The sequence below is a fragment of the Microcaecilia unicolor genome, chromosome 4, assembly GCF_901765095.1.
Source record: "Microcaecilia unicolor chromosome 4, aMicUni1.1, whole genome shotgun sequence".
NCBI lineage: Eukaryota > Metazoa > Chordata > Amphibia > Gymnophiona > Siphonopidae > Microcaecilia > Microcaecilia unicolor.
Window position 1 is genome coordinate 79,433,873 of NC_044034.1, and position 20,910 is coordinate 79,454,782.

The following is a 20,910-nucleotide window of genomic DNA, read 5'->3' on the forward strand; positions in this document are numbered from 1 at the left end:
GTGTGGATTATAGCTAAATACATAAGTACATAAGCATCACTATACTGGGACTGACCATTAAGCCCACTATCCTATTCTCAGTAGTGGCCAATCCATATCAAAAGTACCTGGCAAAACTCAAAAGAATAAAGCATATTTTATCCCAGGAATAAGCACAATGATTTATGGACATTTCCTTAAGGAACATCCAAACTTCTTTTAAACCCCGCTAAGCTAACTGCTTTTACCACATTCTCTGGCAAAGATTTACAGAGTTTCATTACACGTTGAGTGAAGAAATATTTTTTCCAATTTGTTTTAAATTTACTACTTAGTAGCTTCATTGTGTGCCTCCTAATCTTTTTGGAAAGAGTAAAAAATTGATTTGTGTGTGTCTGTTCCATCCCACTCAGTATTCTATATATCTACATGAAACAGATAGCAGCGTGGAATCTTTATGGATAGAAATCCCAGTTGTGAAGGGAAGGAGTATACTGGTAGGGCTGTACTACCATCCGCCAGGTCAGAATGAACAGACAGATGAAAACATGTATACAGAAATTAGGAAAGCTGGCAAACTGGGCAGCATTATAATAATGGGCAATTTCAATTATCCTAATATTGACTGGATAAATGTTACATCAGGGAGTGCTATGGAGGTAAAATTTCTAGGTGTAATAAATGACTACTTCTTGGAGTAACTGGTCCAGGAACCAATGAAAGGGGGAACTATTTTGGATCTAATCCTTAGTGGAATGCGGGGCATAGTATAAGAGGTAATGGTGTTGGATTCGCTGGGAAATAGTGATCATAAAATAATCAAATCTTAGCTGATATCTGGACTAAAGTCACTAAGGAAATTTACTGTAGCAGCTTTTAATTTTTAAAAGGGCGACTATGACAAAATTAGGAAATGGTTAAAAGGAAGCTGAAAGGATTGGCTGCAAAGGTTAGGACTGTAAATCAGGCGTGGACGTTGTTTAAAAATACCATCATGGAAGCCCAGACTGGATGCATTCCACATAGTAACAAAGGTGGAAAAAGAGCAAACGACAGCCAGCATAGTTAAGAGGTGAGGTGAAAAAGGCTATTAGAGCCAAAAGAACATCCTTCAAAAAATGGAAAAAGGATTTGAATGAAGAAAATAAGAAGCAACATAAGCACTGTCAGTCCAGATGCAAAGCATTGATAAAGAAGGCAAAAGAGACTATGAAGAAAAACTTGTCACGGAGACAAAAACTCATAGTAACACTTTTTTCAGGTATATCAGAAGCAGGAAGCCTGCGAGGGAATCTGTGGGACTGTTAGATCAGGAAGAAGCAAAAGGAGCACCTAGGGAGGACAAGGCCATAGCGGAGAGATTGAATGAATTCTTAGCTTCGGACTTTACAGAAGAATATGTAAGAGATCTACTTATACTGGAAATGGTTTTCAGGGGTGACGAAATGGAGGAACTGAAAGAAATCTCGTTGAACTTGGACGATGTACTGAGCCAAATTGGCAAGTTAAAGAGTGATAAATCACCTGGACTAGATGGTATACACCCCAGGATATTGAAAGAACTCAAACATGAAAATGCTGATCTGCTGCTAGTGATCTGTAACCTGTCGTTAAAATCGTCTATAGTACCTGAAGGCTGGAAAGTGACCAATGTGATGCCAATTTTAAAAAAGGGTTCCAGGGGAGATCTGGGAAATAGACTGGTAAGCCTGACTTCAGTGACGAGCAAAATAGTGGAAACTATTATAAAGTATAAAATTACAGAACACATAAACAAACTTGGTTTAATGGGACAGAGTCAGCATGGATTCAGCCAAAGGAGGGCTTGCCTTACCAGCTTGCTTCATTTCTTTGAAGGCATGAATAAACATGTGGATAAAGGTGAGCCAGTCGATGTAGTGTATTTAAATTTTCAGAAAGCTTTTGACAAAGTACCTCATGAGAGACTCCTGAGAAAATAAAGGAGTCATGGGATAGGAGGCAATATCCTTCTGTAGATTAAGAATTGGTTATTGGACAGAAAACAGGGTTAAATGGCCATTTTTCTCAATGGAGGAGGATGAATAGTGGAGTGTCACAGGGATCTGTACTGGGACTGGTGCTATTTAACATATTCATAAATGATCTGGAAATCGAAGCAACGAGTGAGGTAATTAAATTTGCAGATGACACAAAACTATTCGTCAAAACACATATGGATTGTGAAAAATTGCAGGAAGACCTTAGGAAAATGGAAGACTAGGCATCCAAATGGCAGATGAAATTTAATGTAGACAAATGCAAAGTGATTCACATTATGAAGAATAATCCGAATCATAGTTATCTGATGCTAGGGTCCACTTTAGGAGTCAGAATTCAAGAAAAATACCTAGGTGTCATTGTAGACAATACACTGAAATCTTCTGTCCAGTGTGCAGCAGCAGCAAACAAGATGCTAGGAATAATTAGGAGAGGGACGCAAAATAGTAACATAGTAAATGACAGCAGATAAAGACCTGAATGGTCCATCTAGTCTGCCTAACAGTCACACTCATTATCAACTCGTGATTAAATCAACAATGAATGTGATATTATATACTTTATTATGAGTCTGTCTTTGAAGTTTCTGGGACATAGATCGTAGATGTCTGCCCTGCTCTGTCCTTATGTTCTACCTACTGGAGTTGCCGTCAAAGCTCACTTCAGCCTATCCAAATCCATCTTGTCATTTGCGGGACCCAGACTGTAAAAGTCTGCCCAGCACTGTCCTTGGTTCCAGCTACTGAAATTGCCATTGAAGCCCTTTCCAGCTTATCCTAAACTGGATTGCCATTTACAGACACAGCCCTACAAAGTCTGCCTGGCACTGGCCTTAGTTCTTCACAGCTGGAGTAGCCGTCCAAGTGTTACTTACACGTCCACCCCCTGCAGCCATTTAAGGGTTTTTTTTTTAATTTATTTTTATTTTCTACCATCTATTTTCTAAATAGGGTTCTTCTGTGTTCATCCCATTCCGTCACTGTTTTTATCTCTACCACCTCCTTTGGGAAGGCATTCCAGTCATCGACCACCCTCTCCGTGAAAAAGAGTTTCCTGACATTACTCCTAAGTTACCACCCTGCAACCTCAGCTCATGTCCTCTAGTTTTACTATTTCCCCTTCTCTGGAAGACATTTGTTTCTATATTAATACCTTTCAAGTATTTAAACATCTGTATCATGTCTCCCCTGTCCCTTCTTTGCTCTAGGCTATGCATATTCAGGTCTTCCAGTCTCTTCTTATATATCTTATGGTGCAGGCCCAATATCATTTCTGTTGTCTTCCTCTGGACTGCTTCTAGTCTTTTTATATCCTTAGCATGATACAGCCTCCAAAACTGAACACAATACTCCAGGTGGGGCCTCACCAACAACTTGTACAGGGGTATCAACACCTCCTTTCTTCAGCTGGTTACTCCTTTCTTGATGCAACCTAGCATCCTTCTGGCTATGGGCACTGCTTTGTCTCCCCTGTCCCTTCTTTGCTCTAGGCTATGCATATTCAGGTCTTCCAGTCTCTTCTTATATATCTTATGGTGCAGGCCCCATATCATTTCTGTCACCTTCCTTTGGACTGCTTCTAGTCTTTTTATATCCTTAGCATGATACAGCCTCCAAAACTGAACACAATACTCTAGGTGGGGCCTCACCAATGACTTGTACAGGAGCATCAACACCTCCTTTCTTCAGCTGGTTACTCATTTCTCGATGCAACCTAGCATCCTTCTGGCTATGGGCACCGCTTTGTCACACTGTTTTTTTGCTTTAAGATCCTTGGATACCATCACCCCAAGGTCCCTCTCCCCATCTGTGCATATCAGCCCCTCACCTCCTAGGACATACAGCTCACTTGGGTTTCTACTTTCCAAATGCATCACTTTGCACTTTTTTGCATAAGACCAAAAACATTATAATGCCTCTGTATTGCTCCATGGTGCGACCTCACCTTGAGTATTGCATTCAGTTCTGGTCGCCATATCTCAAAAAAGATATAGCAGAATTAGAAGAGGTTCAAAGAAGAGCAACCATAATGATAGAGGGGATAGAACTGCTCTCATATGAGGAAAGGCTAAAGAGGTTAGGGCTTATCAGCTTGGAAAAGAGACAGCTGAGGGGAGATATGATTGAGGTCTACAAAATCCTGAGTGGTGTGGAGCAGGTGGAAGTGAATTTATTTTTCATTCATCCAAAAAGTACAAAGACTAGGGGACACTCAATAAAACTGCATGGAAATATGTTTTAAAACAAATAGGAGGAAATATTTTTTTCACTCAAGGAATAATTAAGCTCTGGAACTTGTTGCCAAATGATGTGGTAATGGCAGTTAGTGTCTGGGTTTTTAAAAATGTTTGGACAAGTTCCTGGAGGAAATGTCCATAGTCTGTTATTGAGATGGACATGGGGGAAGCCACTGATTACCCTGGGATTGGAAGTTGTGCTATTCAGTTTGCATAATAATATGTTAGGGCAAACTTACATGCTCAATCATTTGACAGAGGCACTTAGCATTGAATAAGTTTGCCTTCTTTGACAAAATGCACTGACTCCTACAAATAAGATCTGGTTTGCTGCTGGTTTATGGCTTACAGGATATAAGTCATTATATTGTTGGTTCCATTAATGTATGAATTCATCATATTAGGTAATCAGTTGGTTTAGCTTGTGTACTGCAAGCTTTTACTGTTTTTTGTTGCTTTGGAGTTTATTGCTCTGCCTTGTTTTTAAAGCTTTTTGTTTAACGCAACCAGTATATTTGTTGGATAAATTGGTCAAATATGAGCCTTCTCGGTCATTTGATCTTCGCAAAAGTGTGTATTGCGACTTCCGTCCTTGCATTTAGTTAGATTTCTTGCCAGATGAATCTCATAAGATATCTAGCTATATTATTTTCCATAAAGTTTTGGAAACATGACTGTTTCAAAAGCATTATGCGCTTACTGTTTGATATTTATTTACAATTGTTTTATGATTTTTAGATTTCTGAGCAATGTGATAATCCAGTTTTAGGTGGTTATTTTAACTATGTGGCAATTGAGAATATACACCCCCCCCCCCCCCCCCTATTATTCAAAACCATTAAAGGGCTCAGAAATGGCACCTGGTCGGTTAAATGGTACTTAGCCAGCTATCCGGCAATACTCAACAGGAGATAGCCGGCTGTCTCCCGCTGAATATCACCGAATAGCAACAGATAACCGGTTATACCACCCAATATAAGGGGCTATCCAGAGATTTTCAGTGCGAGTTTGGTGGCCAAATTTGACTGCCAGAAGCAGGGATATCTTTGGCTGGTTTAAGCATAACTGGCCAGCACTAAATATCAGCTTGGCTGATTATGTTTAAAACAGCCAAAATAAACTGGATATTCAGTGCTGGCCAGCATAAACAGCCCAGCATTGAATATCTGGGCTCACCGCTGATTGTGGGAGGCAGCCCGACTACCTCCCATGGTCTGAATATCAACCCCATGTTGTTTATTTTTGTAATTATGTATGCTAGTGTAATAGTTAACTGATTATTTTTATTGCAAACACTTAGAACACTTTATTTGAATGTAGCAGTATGTAAATTAAATCAAATGTGTGTTTTTGTAACTTGCCTAATATTTTATGTGGATTAGAAGGGGGGAATTCTATAAATGGAGCTCAAAAATGGGTGCCAGAAAAAAATTGGCGCTAAGAAGTATTCTATAAAGGGCGCTCCGAGATGAGCGCTATTTATAACAGCGCTTAGAGCCGATTCTCGTGCCAATTGAGCAGCATTATTTACGTCAGCTGGAGCCTGATGTAAATGCCAGTGCTCAACTCATCTATGAAGATGTACACAGCACCATAGTGGATGGGACGCTGTGCCCAAATGGGAAATGCTGGCAAAATAATCTGATGATCCCTGTTGAAAAAAATAGAGTATAATGATGAAGTGTGATTGAACTGGGTTGTATAAAGTTAGATGTTTGGGACAAGAGTTCGGTATAGTGCTCAACTCATGACATGTCGGCACAAAAATAGCGCTATTCTATAAAACTGTTCAAATTATCAGAATGCCCTTGACCTGCCCATGCCCCTCCCCTGACCACGTCCTATAAGATTTAGGAGCTCAGAGTTATAGAATAGCATGCAAGCAGATGTGCATGCAAATCCAAATTAGTGCCAATTAAGTACATAAGAACATAAGCGTTGCCATACTGAGACAGACCAAAGGTCCATCAAACCCAGTATCCTGTTTCCAACAGTGGCCAGTCCAGGTCACAAGTACCAGAGAAGATCCCAAAAGAGTAAAACAGATTGTTGAGTGCAATTATTGATTGTTAAATCCCATTCATTTATATGTGATAGCTCATTACTTAATTTAGTTGAATGCACATTTTGGATCCCCATGGAATCTGGGGGTAAGTGCCTAAATAAATGAATGAAATACAGTACAATACATCTATCCTTATGGTTTCTAAAATGTTCATCAAAAAATTGATCAAGGGTCTAAGTTCTAGTCTATGATCCTAAAATTCCTATAGATGTTTTTCAATTTGTTTAACTTTAGTTAACAACACTGATTCACTCAGAATCACCCTTCCTACCCTGTTTCCCCGAAAGTAAGACATCCTCCGAAAATAAGACCTAGTAGAGGATTTCCTGAATTGCTAGATATAAGGCCTCCCCCGAAAGTAAGACCTAGCAAATTTTTGTTTGAAAGCAGGGCCGCCTCCGGGCGGCCCCCCCACCACCCGCCCTCCGTCGCTCCCGGAACTAAACTTAAACGCCTCCTTTCACCTTCGCAGCAAGCAGCAGCAGGGCAGACCTCTCCTTCCTTCTGTGCCCCACCATCACGGACGTTACGTCAGGCGAGGGCGGGACACGGAAGGAAGGAGTGGCCTGCCCTGCTGCTGCTTGCTGCGAAGGTGAAAGGAGACGTTTAAGGTTAGTTCCGGGAGCGACGGAGGGCGGGCGGGCCAACCCCGATCCAACCCTGATGTAAAATAAGACAGCCCCTGAAAATAAGACCTAGTGCATTTTGGGGGGCAAAAATTAATATAAGACAGTGTCTTATTTTCGGGGAAACACAGTAGGTATAATCTTACATAAAACAAATTTGATTTCCTCAGCTAAAGTAGCTTGACAAAATGAATATGCTATATTCAGCTTTAATAGTTCCATAAACAGCAACAGTAAACTCTGGGAATAACTGACTATATGCAGATATAATATTTGCTAATATATAATTTTACTGTTTTACAAATAATGTTGGTTGATTATAACCAATTACTTATAGAGAGTAGATCATCATCATCACCAAAGCACTTACCCACATTCTGTCTGCCCAGTTTCTGAAGTGATATCTAAAAGAGAAAATATCAGTGTTAAATAATGGAAATACTTCAGGTTTTCTGAGATTACAGTAAAACAACAAGCTACACAGATAGGTCCTGTGAATTCCATCATGTGTATTCCATCATGTGTCATGCTTGGTAGCATGTTGTGGTCATAAGATAGTAGTGCTCACCACAGTGTCTGCTACATTCTGCTCTTATCTAGACGTGCACGGTCTGAACGACATACCAGATATTAGGTCATGTTTTAGATGCCATAGAATGCAGAGAAGTTCATCTTGTGTACTTTACAGGGACTCCTGAGGCAGGCCCTTGCGACCGAAACACGATTCTTGTCGAGTCCATTGCATATAAGTTTGAATAAAATTTCTGATGTGAACTCTTTGAGTCAGTCGGACATTTTTTCTACATCATCCTTTGTGTCACCTTCGCTGTATTTGCCCGAGTGTGATCATCACCAAAAATTAGGGATGTGCATTCATTTGAAATGATATGAGAAATGTAAATGACATTTCCGTTATCTTTAGACTGAAATGACAGGAAAAATCCTGAAGTTTCAAATTTTTCCAGTGCTGGTATTAGGGATGGGCAGCCCAACATGTTTTGTTTTGTTTCATTTCCTGTGTAGTTTGCAGCATTGTTAATTTAGGGGCCCTTTTAATAAGCTGTGGTAAGCACTAATCCATACTTACTGCAGTTTAAAAACTACTATGAGGAGAAACTTGCTGACATGAACATCTATACCTTAGAGGAAAGGAGAAACAGGGGTCACATGATGCAGACGTTCAAATATTTGAAAGGTATTAATCCGCAAATGAACCTTTTTTGGAGACGGGGAGGCGGTAGAACTAGAGGACATGAATTGAGGTTGAAGGCGGACAGACTCAGAACTAATGTCAGGAAGTATTTTTTCACGGAAAGGGTGGTGGATATGAGGAATGCCCTCCCACAGGAGGTGGTGGAGATGAAAATGGTAATGGAATTCAAATGTGCGTGGGATAAACACAAAGGAATCCTGTTTAGAAGGAATGTTTCCGCGGAATCTTAGCAGAGATTGGGTGGCGACACCGGTAATTGGGAAACAAAATGGGAGCTGGGCAGACTTCTATGGTCTATGCCATGATTGTGACTGACTAGATAGGGATGGGCTGGAGTGTAAATTTTAAGGGGCTTCGACGTTAGCTTCAGAACTTAGTACAAGAAGAGTGCTGGGTAGACTTCTATGGTCTGTGCCCTGAGAAAGGCAAGGACAAATCAAACTCGGGTATACATATAAAGTATCACATACCATGTAAATGAGTTTATCTTGTTGGGCAGACTGGATGGACCGTACAGGTCTTTATCTGCCGTCATTTACTATGTTACTACTACCACTGGCACGCTCAGGCACCACGTGGTAGTTTTGGCATCTGTGCGTGCTTCCCAAGTGCTAAAAAATACTTTTCATTTTTTAGTGCCGAGCATGTTTGGGGGTGGAGAGTAGGCATGCTCTGTGCTAATTGGTCAGTGTAGCTACATTGCTGTGTGCCAACCGATTAGCATGTGATTAGCATGGTAGCCCTTACTGCCTAGAAAATAGATGTTGAAAAGTGCTCCTATGATAATGGCTATGCACTAATGGGGACATTAACATGTGACCATTAACTGAGAAAATGGGAAATGCGGGCATTTTACAGCTGTGCTAAAAGTGGCCTCAGCGCATGGGAAAGCCACGCGCTAGTGATAGCTCTGGCCACTTTTTAGCACAGTTTAGTAAAAGGGCCCCTTAGTGTTGTGTCGTTAGTATTTATTTTTCATTTAGGGGCTATTGTCATTAAGAATGCACACTGTTTTGGAGGTGTGCACATTCTTTCAGAAGAATGCACACTGTGCATGCCAGACGAGTACATTCACAGCATAAATATGTGGAAATGTGTCTGCCACTGCCACAGTGCCCCCTGCTACCAGTGCCCTGCCTGCTGCTGCTAGTGTTGCCCACTCAGTGAACAGAGTGAGGGGGACCATCTGTTTACTAAATGCTTTCCTACTGGGTACTTTGTAATTTGGGGCTAGCAGCCTTATGTTGCATTTCTAGGTGGTACTTCATAGAAGTTTTGGAAAGATGGCCAGTCATTTTTCCGTGGCTCACATGCTTTTTACACTGCAAACATTCTGCAAATCATTCATCTTCCAAGACACAAAAGTGCCGACAAACATCAGATTTTTTTCTTGCACCTGTAATCCCTGTATACTGGGCTGCTCCTATGAAAGCCTTTGAAATTGCTGGTTAGCATGTCAGAAAATACTGGTAGTAGCATGAACAGTAATATGGCTAGTGTTTGCATCTGCATTAGTCTCTTCTCATCAGATACCAGGCTGCTAATCTCCTTAGCTGCCACAGATGAGATATCACCAGAACTTCCCATGTCCAATTCTTCCATATCATCAACAATATCTGATTCAAAAATTTTCTCTAGCACAGACTGGGTATCTAAGAAAGAAAGAGTGTTGACTGGCTTTGCCTACTGCTGTTCTTCTATTCTTCCACTACCGCCAGGTTGAACCCCCAACTATCTTCCAAATGTTAACATATGCTTACTTCTGGTTGGGGGAATAATACAAGTGGTACTGCTAGTGTCACCTACTACAGGCATAGTTTTCCTTCCCTCCTTCTTTCACCCTCTCTCACCGGCATTGATCCTCCCTCTCAAGAAGGTCATGGTGATGTATTTAAGAAGTATTTAAGGGTAAGAAGGAGCACATCTATCTGTCTCTCTATTCCTTCACAATGGTCCCACTTGTGGGCTGATGATCAGAAGCAAACACAGGTGCTAGAGGCTGTTAGTGCCATACTAGTGCCTGCATTTGCTACCGCCCTATGACCAGAGCCCCCGAGCACTTGAAACAATGCACTTGTGAGCTCTGAACACAACTAGCATGCAAATGCATGCAAAACAGGGTTGTTAGCACTTAGTAGCATGCAAATGTATGCTAAAACTATTCCTCCTCAATGATCAGCACCCAGGTACAAATAAGTAGCTGCATATCTAATATAATAATTTGCTCCTGCAACGTTCCAATGTGTCTCACTGCGTTCGTAACCATCTCCTGACGTCACTCTCCCACAGTAGAAGCTTGCTTGCCTGATGTCTACCTCCCACCACTGCCTTTGTTTGCCTGCGCCGCCCAGCATTTCTCCTCTCTCTCCCCTGCCCCCCCTTCCAGCCACCCAGTGATTCTCCTCTCTCCCCTGGCCCCCCTCCAGCCACCCTCTCTCTCTCTCTCTCTCTCTCAATAATCTTAATTTCTGAAATGCTGATTAGGTAGCCAAAACAGCTGACCACTCTAACTGCTCTGAAACCATGGCAGAGGAGTGACCTGAGCTGGAATTGCTCCCTGTGTGACAGGTCCACTAGCATCCCTGCCTCAACCACTGTGCCATAGCCAACACAGGGGAGACAATGGATGCCCCGTCTTCCTTGCCTGTATGCAAGCTGCACTGCTCCCACAGAACTTGGGACAGCCCCGGATCCTGAAGCAGAAAAGCAAGGAGATCCTGCTTGTGTGGCTTATGAATGTACAAATACATGAAGAGGGTTCATCCCTAGATGCACGTCTGTCAGATTGTCACAATTGAAGACTTTGCAATTGTCCAGCCACAGTAACTGATGATGAAATCAATAGAAGACTTGCCTGATTTAATACTATGGACATCATAAATGCAGTCCACAGTGTTTGTCTAAAGCACTGATTTACACAAGAGGTATGAAAAGCATTGAAATATTTATTTATGAATACCAGATTTTACCTACCGCAGTATCTTACATATTCATGAAACATTTGTTTTGCTGCGAGTATGCACTGCGGTATGTTCAGTGGTGCATTTTCTAAATGCCTAATGATTATAGATCACATGTTTAAGCTAGAACAACCTTACGTTAAACAAAGCTCTGTCCTTTTACCTTACATTTTAATGTGTGGCTTGCATCTAAAATCCGAGGAAGAAAGTCAGAGACTCCCCTACAACGTTCATTTCATTTCATTGGAACACAAGTGTATAACAGATGCAGCAGTGCTCAAACTGCATATATTTCTAATACAATCACATCATCACAGTAGGGTTTTTTTTTCTCCATAGGGAAGGAACCACGTGACCATCTGATGTTCTGTTCACATCTGCAATGCGGGCAAAGCTTTCTTTCTCAGCTAAGCAAAATGACCTTCCAAAGAAGAATTCAAGGCCGTCTCAGTATCATATGCTTTTAAACCCTCTACATTTTTACTAATGCAGCTAACTGCAGGAGAGGTTAGGAATCATTGGAGGACTGTAGGATATTGAAAGGAAAACAAATTTAAGGGAAATAAAAAACAGTATTCTAGTTTCCAGTTTTCTGCAATATTATTATTAAGTGCTTAATGTTAATATTTTTAAATAACACAAGAATGAATATATAGATTGCTGTAAATAGTAACAAAGCTACAAACCAGATATTTATTTTTATCATGTTGTTTAACTTGTTTCACCCTAATTTTAAAAAAATTTATGGTTTATTGGTGAGGCATCACCCTTGGATTCCAGGGCTCTGTCCTTTCCTGGTTCTCTTCCTTCCTCTCCCTCCGCACCTTTAGTGTTCACTCTGGTGGATCCTCTTCTACTTCTATCCCTCTGCCTGTCGGCGTACCTCAGGGTTCTGTTCTTGGTCCCCTCCTCTATTCTATCTACACTTCTTCCCTTGGTTCATTAATCTCATCCCATGGCTTTTCCTACCATCTCTATGCTGATGACTCCCAAATCTACCTTTCTACCCCTGATATCTCACCTTGCATCCAAACCAAAGTTTCAGCGTGCTTGTCTGACATTGCTGTCTGGATGTCTCAATGCCACCTGAAATTAAGCATGACCAAAACTGAGCTTCTCATTTTTCCCCCCAAACCCACCTCCCCACTCCCCCCATTTTCTATTTCTGTTGATGGCTCTCTCATTCTCCCTGTCTCCTCAGCTTGAAACCTTGGGGTCATCTTTGACTCTTCTTTCTCCTTCTCTGCTCATATCCAGCAGATCACCAAGACCTGTTGTTCCTTTCTTTACAACATCCGTAAAATCCGCCCCTTTCTTTCCGAGCACTCTACCAAAACCCTCATCCACACCCTTGTCACCTCTCGTTTAGACTACTGCAATCTGCTTCTTGCTGGCCTCCCACTTAGTCACCTCTCCCCTCTCCAGTCGGTTCAAAACTCTGCTGCCCGTCTCATCTTCCGCCAGGGTCGCTTTACTCATACTACCCCTCTCCTCAAGACCCTTCACTGGCTCCCTATCCGTTTTCGCATCCTGTTCAAACTTCTTCTACTAACCTATAAATGTACTCACTCTGCTGCTCCCCAGTATCTCTCCACACTCGTCCTTCCCTACACCCCTTTCCGTGCACTCCGCTCCATGGATAAATCCTTCTTATCTGTTCCCTTCTCCACTACTGCCAACTCCAGACTTCGCGCCTTCTGTCTCGCTGCACCCTACGCCTGGAATAAACTTCCTGAGCCCCTACGTCTTGCCCCATCCTTGGCCACCTTTAAATCTAGACTGAAAGCCCACCTCTTTAACATTGCTTTTGACTCGTAACCACTTGTAACCACTCGCCTCCACCTACCCTCCTCTCCTTCCTGTACACATTAATTGATTTGATTTGCTTACTTTATTTTTGTCTATTAGATTGTAAGCTCTTTGAGCAGGGACTGTCTTTCTTCTATGTTTGTGCAGCGCTGCGTACGCCTTGTAGCGCTATAGAAATGTTAAATAGTAGTAGTAGTAGGCATCAAATTCCCTTGGTTCTTATTAGCTCACTTGCGATCCTAGTGCCAAAAATACTTGTGTTCAGGATCGTATTGGCCAAAGCTTTGATTCCGGGTGTGAAAGATTATTGTTAAACAGGATGCCAAGGACTTGATAAAATACGAACTTTGTGATTATGAATTCCTTGCAGATAAATATACAAACTGTTCTGGCATTTTTTTTTTATTTCAAAGCTGACTGTAACTTTTAAAATACTGAACAATTTCATGGCAGTATAGGAAATTCCTTGAGTAGTATTACAATGAAATAATTTCACCTGTAATGCTTTGTAATTGATTTATTTAAGGTTTAAAAATTATATAACACACATTACAATTTTCCAAGCACCATCATAGTTCAAGAAATGTAAGTGTTCAGTGAACATTTGTATTTTATTTTTATGCATATGCTGCATAAGATCTCCACACTGCCCTCCTCCCCCTCCCCTAGCAGTTCATCTATAAAAAGGCAGACAGCAACTCATTATTCTTAATGGTACAACGGGAACATTTGTTCATATTTACAGTTTGTGCTGAGCATAGTATTTTTAAAGTCTCTCCCATATGATAGATTATAAAGTCGCTTTTTTGTGCATGGACTATGGCAGCACCTTTAAAGTAACCCACTGGTTTATGCTTTATGGAGGTAATTGTTTAAGGGATTTTTTTACTAAGCAGTGGTAAAGCCCACTACGGGCTTACCACACACCATTCTGGAGCTAACACTAGGCTACTGCAGGATCCCGGTGGTAGTTCCCAGCCCTAGCGTGTGCCGTGTAGCGCTGGAACCAGTGACGCAGCTACGTGGGGCCAGGGGGGACTGGGGCCCCATAGATTTGGTCCTGTACCGCCCTGCTGATGACCCTCTCGACCTCCCTCCCGCCACCAACCCGCCGTCGCCTGCCTTTGCTGGCGGAGGACCCCAACCCCCGCCAGCTGAGGTCTTCTTCTTCCCGCAAAAGGCTTCCTTCTGTTTCTGATGTCCTGCACGTATAACATGCAGGACGTCAGGCTCACAGAATGAAGCCTTGCAGATCAGCTGATCTGCAAGGCTTTGTTCTGTGAGTCCGACGTCCTGCATGTTCAATGTGCAGGACGTCAGAAACAGAAGGAAGCCTTGCGCGGGAGGAAGAGGACCTTGGCTGGCAGGGGTTGGGGTCCCCCGCCACAAAGGTAGGCAACGGCGGGTTGGTGGCGGGAGGGGGGTCGAGAGGGTCGTCAGCGGGGAGGGCAAAGTTGTAGTTGTTGGTGGTGGTGGTGGTGGCGGCAGCGGGGTCAGCAATGGTGGGGGGGGTTGGCGCCGGGGGGGCTAAAATGTGCCCCCTCACCTCAGGCTCTGGACCCCCCCCCTCCCACCGAAGTCTGGCTACGCCCCTGGCTGGAACATAACTGGCGGAAATCGGGCAGCATCACCCGGGTTAGCGGATGGGTGGTGGTAAGGGCTCCACCCCTCCAAAATGGCCATGTGGTGTTTCACTCACCACATGGCCATTTCTTTTCCTCAAAAAAAAAGACAGCCTTTTACTCACTGAGGTAAAAGGGGCCCTCAGTGCACGTCAAAAACATGCACTGATGCTGGCACAAGCACCCTTTTACTGCAGCTTAGAAAAAGGGCCCCTAAGGTAGGTGCCAACATTCAAAAAAAGAGTAATCCTCTAGAGTTTTGTTTTTTTTACTGTTTTCTCAGCAACCGCTTGGAATTTCAATGTGAAATTTTACAGTTTTATGTTGCTATCTACGTTTACTTCCCAATACTCAAGCTAATGGCATGCACATTTTATGTGTGCTATTAGCGCTGAGCATTGGGAAGTAAGGAGGGGGGGAATATGTCCAGCACATGCACACAAAAGGGAACCCTGCATGGCCAAGGGGAGAAGACACTACTACTACTTAACATTTCTAGAGCGCTACTAGGGTTACACAGCGCTGTACAGTTTAATAAAGAAGGACAGGCCCTGCTCGAAGGAGCTTACAATCTAAAGGACAAAATGTCAAGTTGGGGCAGTCAAGATTTCCTGAATAGAGGTGTAGTGGTTAGGTGCCGAAGGCGACATTGAAGAGGTGGGCATTGAGCAAGGGGAGAAGACACCAGCTATGCCTTGCCCAAATCCCATCCCTTCTCTCACTGCTCGAAAAAGGACGCCGTCCGTGCTTCCTATAGGCTTTGCAAAGTGAACATCTTTGCCTGTCAGTCCCCCGTCTGCTGATGGTTGACCATTTCACCAGTGAGGGGCTGTCACTGCACTCCCAGGAGACTCTCAAGTCCTGGTGAGTTGAGACATGCTAAGATTCAGGCTCCTGCTTTACTCTCTCCTACCTTTCCTGCCTCCTTCAGTCTCCATTTATTTTTTGTTTCTTTAGGTAGCAGGCCGATGCTCAGGTTTGCACAGCTGCTCTGTCCCTGCTCACTCATTCTGTTGGTCATGGTGGCAGGCAGGAACAGCAGAGGTCCAGCACCGCACAACACCCTAACACTAGCTCAAAGCTGGTGTAGGGTTTGCTGCGATAAGGGTTCCCTTCTGAAAGGCGCTGTGGTCCGAGCATTAGGGAGGAATAGGAAATGAGGCTATTTGCATGTTTTTGCATGCACCAGCATGCTACTTGCACTGTTCTAGGGCGAGCTCATTATTCGCTGTGGCAGGGGCCTCTGAACATTGTGAGGAAGCAAACGCAGGCACAAGTGGCCTCTAGCGCCTGCATTTGCTTCTGAGCATTGGGTCCTTATAGAATAGGCTCCACATAGGCACCCTCTTGGAGCCTACATATAGGATTGCAATGCAAACATTTTGAAAAATACATGTAAAAAAATTCAGCACAACCCCACTAAGGGTCTCTTGTACAAAGGCACGATAGAGCTACCACGTGGGTAGCATTCACCAAATCAGTCCTACCGCTGGGGTAGCGCAGGAGCCCAGCAGTAGTTCCGAAGTTGTCAGGTGCAGTTTCCTGCGGTAGAAAATCATTTTCTATTTTCTATCGTAGGGGGTGTTCCCGGCAGTAATCAGCAGTGTGGCCACAGTGCCGTGCGTTGCCCAAATACCGTGGGGTTAGCGAGTGAACCTTTACCACCAAATAAATAGGAGGCAGTAAGAGTTCAAGAGGTAAATGACCAGGTGCTACATTTGGATTTAGTGCCTGGCCATTACTGCCGTAAACAGTAATTCATCTTTTTGGCAGATGCGCTAAGAGGTGGCTAAGCAAGCAGGAAAATCACCGGCTAAAAGTAGTGCAGGCCACTTTTTAACATATCTTTGGAAAAGAATCCCTAAATGAAATAGTATTCTAAAATAATTCTAACAGATTGCTGACCTGCCAGCTCACTGAGGGGCCCTTTTACAGAGCGATGGGAAGCCCAACTTGGGCTTACCGCTCGCTCTTCCAGGACTACCACTGGCCCAACGCGGACGCTGGTGATAGTCCCGCCCTGAGTGCGCACCATTTCCAGGGGAAAAAGAAAATCCCCCGGAAACGGCTTGCACAGCGGTAACCCGGTGGTAATTGGGCATCACCGCACATTGCCCAGTTACCACTGGATTAGCGCGGGAGCCCTTATCACCACCTCAATGGGTGGCAGTAAGGACTCCCCATCGCATGACTATGTGGTATAAGAGCTCTCTTACCGCATGGCCATGTGTGTCTGGGGGCTTTTTACCCGCTGCGGTAAAAAGGGCCCTGCTGTGCGGGGAAAAACTACCCTTGCTACTAGCTCAGGGCTCTTTTTTCCGCAGCTTGGTAAAAGGACCCCTGAGGGAAGGGCCCAAGGGCTAGTTGTGGTGACAGACTTCCATTTTCTTGTAGATTTCCTGCTGCTACTATTTGCAAAATGGCACACTGTCTTTCCTTGACTGATGACCTTCCAATGGTGTGAATGCATTGTGCAAAACATTAATCCAACATAGCACCATGCTTCCACCTTTTATTTTTGCAGGATCCTTTCTTTGGATTCTTGAGTGCTGCTGCAGCTACTTTTGCAGCTGGCTTTAAGGGTGAATGCAGCCAAGGGCATCTTGCATGCTCCTCTCAATTATTTGCTTTTGCTTGGGGACGTTCCATGGCTATGCCACCCACCTGTGGCTGCTCACTGGAGTGGATATCGCACAACTTACTGGATTCTCCAAAGCCTTTGGATCTTCACATCCCAAACATGATTCCTCTGAATGAATATGTTCATAAAAGATCCGATTGATCTAGGTACTGCTCAGATCAAAAGAGGAAGCACTGTGCCACTTTCAGCTACTGTCTGGTGCCACTTACTTTCATTATGCTGTTCACTTCATTTTCAAACAAAATCACATCCCTATCATTTTGAGCTAGAGTAACACCAATGCAAGGATAGATACAGTAAAAATAAAAACAAACAAGCAGGCTACAATCACTCATATTGGCTTTGCTATTATGGGACAATTTTGAAACTGCCTGCAGGGATTGCAAGCCCAAGGCACTCTCCACTGTGTAGCAGGTGCAAAGTATGCATATGAAAATACATGCAGAAGTGCCTAAATAAAATCCCTATGCATACTTCCTTTCCCTTACCTCATCTTGCTCCTTTTCCCAGGCATGGCTTAAAAAGTTTTGAAAATCACCCTCCTAAGGGCAGATGTATCAAACTTTTATGCCAACCCAAAAGTGGCTCCAGATTTATCAATGAGACAATCCATGTACAGTACATAGTTTGCCCTGGAGCAAAGCTGCTGCCAACTTCGGCACTCTCCCTCTGCATTCTTTTCTCCTTAAGCACAGTGTCTGCCCTGGCAGTTCTATTGAGTTCCAGTTCCATAGATTAATTGCAAAAAGGCAAACATTATCTCAAATTATCTGACGTGCTTCATGAACAGAAACTTCACATTCAGTGCTAGCTGTAAATAACAAAAATACTGATCTGTCTTTCAGTGCACATTCCTGTTAGGACTGAATTCTCTCTCAGGGCAAAGAACATATTTATGAAAACACAAATGAAATGATAGCAGCTGGCAGCTACTGAACAGAGAAATTAAGATATTCCAAGGCTTTAATTTTTATATAAAAATGTCAAGTAATCGTATAATGGAGATGACAAGGAACACTGAAAAGTCATTTGGACTTAAGACTCAGATCATGGTTTAAAATTGTCACAAACTTCTTATGTAGGTGACTTTTGAACTCTTTGACTTTTATGTAGTAGTTTGTTCAAAGACCTTGTTGGTGGGATTTCACCATGTTGTCAATTTATAATTTGTAAATTCAATGAAATGGGAATTTAAAATATATACAGTAACTAATGTGAAAAATAATTATCTGACAAGAAGAACTGAGTACACGAACGCTAATGTCTTAGGAATTATTATACAGAGCAATGGTTTACAAATTTCAGGTTACAATCTGGTAGTGGATCACAGTAGCACGCTAACATAGTAAATGCCGGCAGAAAAAGACTAAAATAGCCCTTCCATTTTGCCCAGTGGAGAATCAGCCTTTTTTTTATAGGCATGCATATAAAATTCCTAAATGCGATCCAGTACCAGTTCCCCCCTCTAGCCCATGTCTTCCATCTGACTCTCAACTCTCCTTTCATATCTGTTCAAGCATGCCCATAATATATATTTGAAAATGGATCACACACTTCAGCTCCCACCCATGCCCCATCCCTCTTCGCTATACCATACCCATTTCTCTAATCTGGCTACAGGTATTTTTTTTTAAATTAAGTTTGATGAACGCAGTGCCTGCACTCCTGAACTATTCTCCTAGAGCTGATACAACATCCAGTATGAAAATGCTGGTCTCACTGAACTGCAGTGTCCAGAGGTCAGGACTGCAGGGGAATATAATATACCAAGATACTGCAATATCAGGGATGGATGTAAACTGTGGATACAAACACTGGAGAAGGTGGGGGAACAGGCCTCCTTTGGAACTCTCTCCCCTCCCAATCACCTTAGCTTTTCTCTCTCTTGCCATCCAACTTCAGCTCTGACACTTTTCTCTTGAGATCATGGCAGGAGCAACCCTGCCAATTAAGGGGTCCTTTTACCAAGGCAATATTAGGTCTTACCTGCTAATTTTCTTTTCTATAGTCCCAAAATATTATTCCAGAAGTCTGCCCTTCTGATTTTCTGTTTGTTCTAATTATTTGGTCTGTTATCAGGATTTCACTATTAAAATCTCTCTGTTCTTGTACACAGGCTTGCTGTTTTTCTATTGCTTAAAAAAAAAGATAAGGAGAGTTGAACTCATTTCTTCTTTTTACCATTTTCTCTACATAAAAGGAGGCAGGTGGTGTTTATATTTGTTTCTAGTAAGTTCCACTGCTTGGTTATCAAAATACTGGATTGCAGTTGCGGCACAGTATCCTTTATGTCACAGCTCAGTTCATACTTTCTATCTCCATCTACTGGTAGATGGACATAACCACAAGTTCTGGACTGATCTGTTGGGGCTAAAAGAAAATTAGCCGTCAAGACTTAATTTTATCTTAATTAGTATATACAAGCTTATGGGGACAATTCTATAAAGGGCACCACAAGATAGTTGCCAAGATACAGAGTGATAAGCACTAATTTTATAATGTCATCTGGGCATTCAGATTCCATTATAGAATACTAGCATAAGTTGACTTTTATGCACCAACATTTAGGGAGTCTCAGGGTTTATCGCCAGCTGATTTCTACCATGAGCTAAAATCGCTACTGTGGCTTAATAAAAGACTCCCTAGATATGTCTACTTACACCATGTCAATAACAGGTATAAATGTGTGTGCTTAAATACAGCATCTTAGTGCATAACTTACAGTATTGTATAAGATATACTATGTACTTTCCCTAACATTTATGTGCTAAGCGAGTTGCACACCTATGGTGTAGAATACTACTGAGCATGTAGCTAGTACTTATACAAGTAACTGTGACAATCACATACACACACACACACACAAGTACTTACAAATGCAATTGGTGCCTAACATTAGATGCCATGTTATAATGAGGGGGTAGGTTGCTGTGATCCTATTTTAGTGGCATAAAGAAGCATGTGACCCCCCCCCCCCCAAAAAAAAACAGCTACTCCCTTATTTGCATCGCCTGTGATGCTGCTTTAATCCCTGCCTCCCATCATGCCCATGTAGACCTAGTTGTAGTATCCCTGTTTGAGCCCAAATGCACATTTTGTGACTCCATTTGGGGTTGTGACCCATAATTTGGGAAGCACTGTTCTAACTGCTCTGTGGAGACTGGATACAATCATACCACAGTGGTTTGAGGAAGAACTATTGCTCTATGCTGGTTATCCCACTGCATCAAAAATCAAAAGAGCTAGACTCAGTGCCCAGCCGTACACAATATTTAGACTATCTACTGCATACTTTTAGGACATTCTAAAAAGCATGAAACTGGAACTGTAAACCTGGAAACTTTTTATTACACAGTAGAAACTGGAAACAGATGCCACTTAACAAAGAATGCCAGAGTCATTGAGACTGAATAAAGAAAACAAAACATTTGTGAGAAAAAAAAACATCAAAGTGAATTGGAATCATTCAAAGGTAAAATTTGAGCACAAACTCACTGGAAATAATACTTTTCAGGAGATAAGTCTTGTACATTTACTTTAGTTTCCTACAGTACTTTAAAGGAAATATTGGATCTTCAATAGGGCAATAATTCTCAGGTTTAGTACTGAAAATCTCATAACCTCTTCTCTGTCCTCAAACGGTTGCAAGTTAATATTTAGAACTCATGGAAGTTGTTAATGTCATTTACGTAAGATACTGTAAACTGCAAAGCCACCTGGAATCTTAGAATCTAAGATTA